Source organism: Bactrocera neohumeralis, unplaced genomic scaffold (assembly GCF_024586455.1).
Source record: "Bactrocera neohumeralis isolate Rockhampton unplaced genomic scaffold, APGP_CSIRO_Bneo_wtdbg2-racon-allhic-juicebox.fasta_v2 cluster10, whole genome shotgun sequence".
Classification (NCBI taxonomy): Eukaryota; Metazoa; Arthropoda; class Insecta; order Diptera; family Tephritidae; genus Bactrocera; species Bactrocera neohumeralis.
In genome coordinates, this window is record NW_026089623.1 from 4,697,875 (window position 1) to 4,704,634 (window position 6,760).

Here is a 6,760-nt window from a genome sequence, read left to right on the forward strand (position 1 = left end):
ACATATTATAGTGTTAACTTGATAGAATAGGAAAGACGAAGACATGTGGAATATATGTATATTATTAATTTCTTTTATATATTATAGAGAAAAGAAAAAAGCTTAAGAAGGAGAAAAAGGTAAGCATTGTGAATTGAATGTTGTGTGTATAATTAAAAATTTTAATATTACAGAAATCATTTGGACCATTTGGAAAATTCAAATCTATTGCGTATAACAAACAAATAAGAGAGTAAGTTTTAAATTATTAAAATTAAATAGTGCATATTTAATTCAAATAGTTGTTATAGATAGTGAATTTTTGTGGAATATGTAATTTGTCCGTTATATCTACATATGTATACATATATGTAAATGTTAAAATTTTAAAATCTAAATTGAAACGAATTGTGCTTTTACAATTATAATTGTGTAGAATTTAGAATACCGTCCCAGGATTTCGGGAATAAAATGGGTATGGTCAGATAGAGGAGGTTCTTCAGATCACTAGTACAATCCTTTAGTTGATGTTAAATAAATATAATTGAACAATAAGTTAATATTAAAAAAAAATTCACACGAATTAGTGAAGCGTTAGTGGACATAAAAATGCGAAATATAAGTGTAAAATTAATTTTAAATCGAAAAATAAGTTCTTCGAATAGTGGTAATTTTCAGCTTTAAACGCAAATACCTCGAATATTCCCGCAAGTATAAGTATATATACTCTTGAACTGAAGAACCTCCTCTATAACTAAAAATGTTCACTTGTTCGTTTAAGATATCTGTTCGTTTGCAGAATATCTAAATTTGTTTAAAATAAAAACAACATTAGTGTTTCATAATGAATAAAAGTGAACATAGTTCGAATATACATATACGCATTTCTGCTCCGAAGCATGATTTTAAAAATTAAATTAAAATTAAAATATCATTAATCATCACCTTTTTTATGATTTTTCATATAATGAATTTCGATGACCTCGTGGAAGAAATGGATTCCGAAGTGGAATGCTAACAAACGTTGAGCCCCCATAGAGGTTGCATTGAACATAAATATTTTTCATTTTTTAATAATATTTTTTTACAGATAAAGTTTTTAAAAAAATATCTTCCAACCTCGTTTGCGCTCCTCGAGTATAACCATCACAAGTTGTGGTACCGTCACCATCTTCTGGCGGCAATGCAGGTATAATGTATTATTATATAAATGTATTAGTATTTGCTTTATAAAAATACATTTATGTTTTTCAGATATAATCCAGAAGCTGGATGCCATTGAGACTCGATTCACTGCCATTAAAAAGTCCCTAACAGACAAAGTAAGTAACGCAGTATTACATTACCAAATTAAAACAGAAGCTAATTTTTATAATTTAATTTTCTAGATGCCAGAAAAGCACCTCGGGCAGGCGCAAAGCAAATTATTGCGCGAATGCCGCGTCATAGCGGCAAAGACGCATCATTCAATTAGCCGCATCACCGGTGACTTGGAGGACGAGCATTACGTGGAGCTCGCTTCGAAACTGCCTATGTCATCGGAAGAGCACGTGCGCTTCGTGGAAGACAAACTTTCACAAAAGGAAAGCACGGATGCTATGGTAAATATTTCGTTTTTAAATATTATGCGATTGTAATATAATTTACTATATTTTTTTTACAGATGCGGCTAATATTGAAGTCAAAGGGCGCAAAAGGCAGTGTGGACGGCGTACTATGCTTTCTGACGATCTAATGTACCACTACAATTTAGAGGGGCGGAAGGAGAAGGGATCCCTACCAATGCTAAAGGTCTTAGGGTTAGTTTTTGGTACGTTTTTTTACTGATATATATTTGAATGCCTTAACTTATACCGTTTCATTTTAGATATATTTCCTGACAAGGAAAAAAAACACTATCTGTGGGGAGCTCTGGAGATTTGTGGACTTAAGTCACAATCGTTTTAAGCAAAAAAAAGCATAAACTTAAGGCAAAATTAATGTAAGTTTTCTTATTATAACTTATATATATTAGTTTTAAGTTGTAAATATTAGTTCTGAGTTGTACAAATATTAGTTTTAAGTTGTACAAATTAGTTTTAAGTTGCACATATTAGTTTTAAGTGGTATATATTAGTACTAAGGTGTACATACTACATAGTTCTAAGTTGAAGTTTCTAATTTTACTTTTATAAATATGAATTTTTAGCATTATAATTTTTATACTGAAACAAACTTAATTTGTATTATTTTTCTGTCGAATGTAATAATAATAGGCAAATTATTAGCTTAAGTAAATATTTGATTATTTTGATTTTATTATTAAATAAAGCGAAATAATAAAAAAGAACTGAATTTTATTTAAAAGAATTGAATTTGCTAGAAGTAACAAATGGGTAACAGATAATCTTGTTACTGCTTGTTCTTGCTGTTCTTGTATCTTATAGGTGACAAACTGATAACTAAAATAATAACACTAACAGATATTCGGGTAACAAATTCTTTTTGTTATCCATAACACATAGGTAAGCTATGCGCTAACAAAAGAATTTGTTACCCGTAACATACTGTGAAGAGATTTGCTAACAAATGCATGTATTCTGTTAGAACAAGGCAGCATGCGATATTTGCCATTGGTTAGAGCGAGATAAACATTGAACATCAAATAGCTATGTGTTATTTTTTTCCCACTCTCTGAATAAAAGTAACAAATATTTTAACGAATGTAAAAGTGAACAATAACAAGTCGCTTACACGTTTGCTAACAGCTATCCGTTTTGCAGGGGTATAACCGACTTGTTATTGCTCACTTTTGCATGTGTTAAACTATTTGTTCAGAGAGTGGGAAATGTTATGTTATGTTTATCGCTCTAACCAATTGCAAATATGACATGCTATCTTGATTCAAGTTGCCTCTTATATGCGTACCTTGTTTGCTATTAATGAATAGGGGGACTCCCTTGCTCTTGCAAAACCTTTGCACGGTGCACGAATTGCAGAATTTTCCTCTTGGTGCAACAGCACAAAAACAAACATACGTAGAAAATTATTTGCAACGGCTGAAAAATATGTCAGATCAAAACCCATGTTTATATTCGTGCTGTTTTAGCTGTGATTTTACATACTTAAAGACATATTACGCCGTTAAATTGTTGAGGAAGGTAAGTTTTAAATAGATTTTATAATTTCTACTTAAATTATAAAGATTTGTTATAGTTTTTTTGTCAAAAATGAATACAAAATGTGCGCCAATTCACCATAGATATGCACAATAGTCATTCTCAATAAATTGTCCGAATCTCTTGGCCTTGCAATCTGTAATCTTGCAAAAGCAAGAGAATTCTCTTATACATACCATGTTCAGACCGAAAATTTGAAAGGATTAGATTACATTTAAAGGTTCGTATCCAGCTCTCAAGTAATTGCTCAAGAAAAAAATACATTATTCCCTCAAGTAATTTTGACAGCTGGTTGCGCATTGTGAATGATCCACAATAGAAGAGCAAAAGAGAATAAACAAAGAAAATAAACTTTGTGCGTAATATGTCTGTATATATGTGTGTAGTAATATAAATATTTTCCTTGCGATTTAAGGAATGTTGTTGATGATTGGATTGAAGTTTTATACAATATTTCAAAATGAAATAAATTTCATAATAAGTTTGTGTTTGTTACACATTCGTTAGCAGTAACAAACATATTTGTTACCTCGATATGTTATTATATTTATTACCCTATTGTTACTTCTAAAAAACTCATCCATTTTAAATAATTTTCAAAACTTATTTTAAAATAAAATATTGGATATCCTTATACAACAAATTTAAAATAAAAAGCTAATAATTTGTCTACTATTATTACCAGAGAACGTATATCATAGAGAAAGTTTACGGAGCATCCACTTTTACGATATTTCATTTTTCGAGGGGATACTGTTTTGGATGAGCGTGTTTCACCACAAAATTGCGCAAAAAATTAAAGTTGAAGAAGAAATCGTCAACATAATTTTAGTTCTGATAGAATTTCGTCGCCAGTTCGTTTTCAACTATTTCAAATAAAAATAATTTTATTAAATGGCAAATGGAAGAAAGTGTCGCGTTCGTGAGTGTGAGACATAAATAATGGTTGTCAAAAAAGTCTTGCGGTATTTTCGCTAGTTGGCGCTGAAAGCGCGTTGTTCTAGTTTTATTCGTCGCATCGGGTCATGCTATACCTTTTTGAAAGCTATTTCACTAACACGTGTTTGATTGATTGTCGTTTCTTTTAAATCGTTCGTGAGTTATAGCGTCGCAAACATGGAGCAAAATAAAGAGAAAATACGGCATATTTTACAGTACTACTACCATAAAGGCAAAAATGCATCTCAAGCCGCCAATAAAATTTGTGCAGTTTATGGACCCGATACAGTTTCCATTTCCACCGCACAACGATGGTTTCAACGTTTTCGTTCTGGTGTAGAGGTGGTCGAAGATGCGTCACGCTCCGGAAGGCCTGTCGTCGAAAATTGAGACCGGCATAGTAGCAGCCGTAGCATCGGTCAAGAGCTGGGCATGAGTCATCAAAAATTCATTTCAATAAAAATAAAAAAAAAATCAATAAAAATACCGCAAGACTTTTTTGACATCCAATTATTTAGAACATTGGAACATCAAATGTGTTAAATATTACGTATCCCACCAACGCAGGATTTACCCACCCGCAATGCATATGTTTGCATTAAGCACTTCGAACTAAGTGCTGTGGGTGTGAAAAAATTGAAGGCACATGCTGTGCGACCCTAAACCTTGGGAAGTGATCTTTTTTTAAAATTAAAATGTGCATGAGTTATATTTTGTAGATACAAGTACAAACCGTTCATTTACATGAAAAGTATAATAAGTTGTTTTTAAGAATATGGAAAAGCACCATAAGTTTGTTGAATAAACTAGTGAAGTGTAATAAAGTATTTTCTTGGGCATAAACGTCGACGTTGTTTGTGAAAAATACAAAGAAGTTTTGATGCCATAAAACTGCAATTATTATTGCAAAATATCTCGTGTCCGATTAAAAAATCGTGTGTTTATGTAAATGAGCGATATATGTACATATATATGTATGTATATACATACAAAAATGTACATTATGAAAATAGCATGTTTTCAAAATTATTTTAAATTTAATTGTAATATCAAACTGTTTGGCTTGCATGATTGTATTTTATTCATGTGCGTACATTTACAAACATTGCTTTGCATGACAATGCATTTTAAGTATGTTTCAATGCTGTACAATTGAATATAAAAAAATATAATAATTTTTATTAAATTATATTATATTAATTATATTAGCATGTTCGTTCAACATATTGCATTTGGAGTTTGTTGCTTAACATATGAACAATACTGTATATTTTTTATGATGTTTTATATTTGTTATTATGTTTTTTATTAAATTGCATTTATATACAGTTTTGGTTATATTAGTAACACCAAAATTGTATATTAAATTGTGAAAGTTGTGGAATTGAAAGTGGAATGTGCAAAACAGTGGTTAATGGGAAAATGTGTTAAAAAGATGGTGTAAAAATGGTATTAGTAAATATTTCTCTCCGATAGGAATACAAAAGTATTTGAAATCAATGTCTTCGATAGGAACTGTTACCATTTCTTCATCTAACTCACTTGCGACTACAATCCCTATTACTTACAAGAGGAATCCTTTCAAAAAACGCACTAGAACTTACACTTCCACTTTCATTTTCACTTTCCTCTTTCAAATATTTTTTTATATCTTTTATGTTGGACTGGAAAGTCCTTTTTACTTTTGAAAGACAATTAGCAAAATGTCTTCTTTTCATTTCACTTATTTTTTTAATGTTTTAAAATATATTCCACTTCGAAATTTTAAAATTTAAAAATTTTATTTCACTTGCTTGCACTTGTTTACACTTGTTTGCGCTTGTTTTCTTCTTCTTCCACTATATTTTCGCGTTTAATAAGAATAAATAACGGCTGATATATGTACATACAGCGTATGTCCAGAGAACATATGTTTTTAGTTTCTCTGACTCTACACTGTGTGTATATCAGCTATTTCAGTTTTGCACGTGTAATCATAACCCGAAAGAAAATAATCTGAATCGTCTCTTTCTTACTTGTGGATAGGTATACAATAATTTCTGAAGTCTATGCATTTGTGTTAGTGAGAAAATTGCTATTAGGGGTATTCTCTTGCTCTTGCAAGATTGCATATTGCAAAAATACTATACCGAAATATACAAGAGCACGAGAGCACCCATTGCAGAATCTAGTGATATATGAATGGCTAATTCGGTCAATTTGTTGTGAATGACTATTAAGCATGGCTATTGTGAATTGGCGCACCTTCTGCATACATTTTTAAGAAAAAAAAATGTAACAAATCTTTAAAATTTAAATAGAAATAATAACATCCATTTAAAACTTATCTTCCTCAACAATTTAACGACGTAATATGTCTTTATGTAAAATGGCAACTACAACAGGGTTGCAATTATATTTTTGCGTGACATTGCACGCAAATATACATAGGTTTTGGTCTGACATATTTCACAGCCCTTGCAAACAATTTTCTGCTTGTGTTTGTTGTTGTGCCGTTGTAAATCTGCAATTCTTGCACCGTGCACCGGGTCTTGCAAGAGCAAGAGAATACCCCTATTGTGTTAGTATCTATCATTCAATTCTTGTAGGGCAAGTATGTTCAATATATTTGAACATACTTACATATTTAATATTCTGGACTGTATGTTTTTATATATTTCTTATCTTATTATATTGCTGCACTC

At 30.8% G+C, this 6,760-nt stretch overlaps 1 pseudogene; it reads left to right on the top strand.

Annotated features, from left to right (window-relative positions):
* Positions 1-450: 450 nt before the first annotated feature.
* LOC126765149 (uncharacterized) lies at positions 451-2,074 on the top strand (annotated as a pseudogene).
* The last annotated feature ends 4,686 nt before the right edge of the window (positions 2,075-6,760 follow it).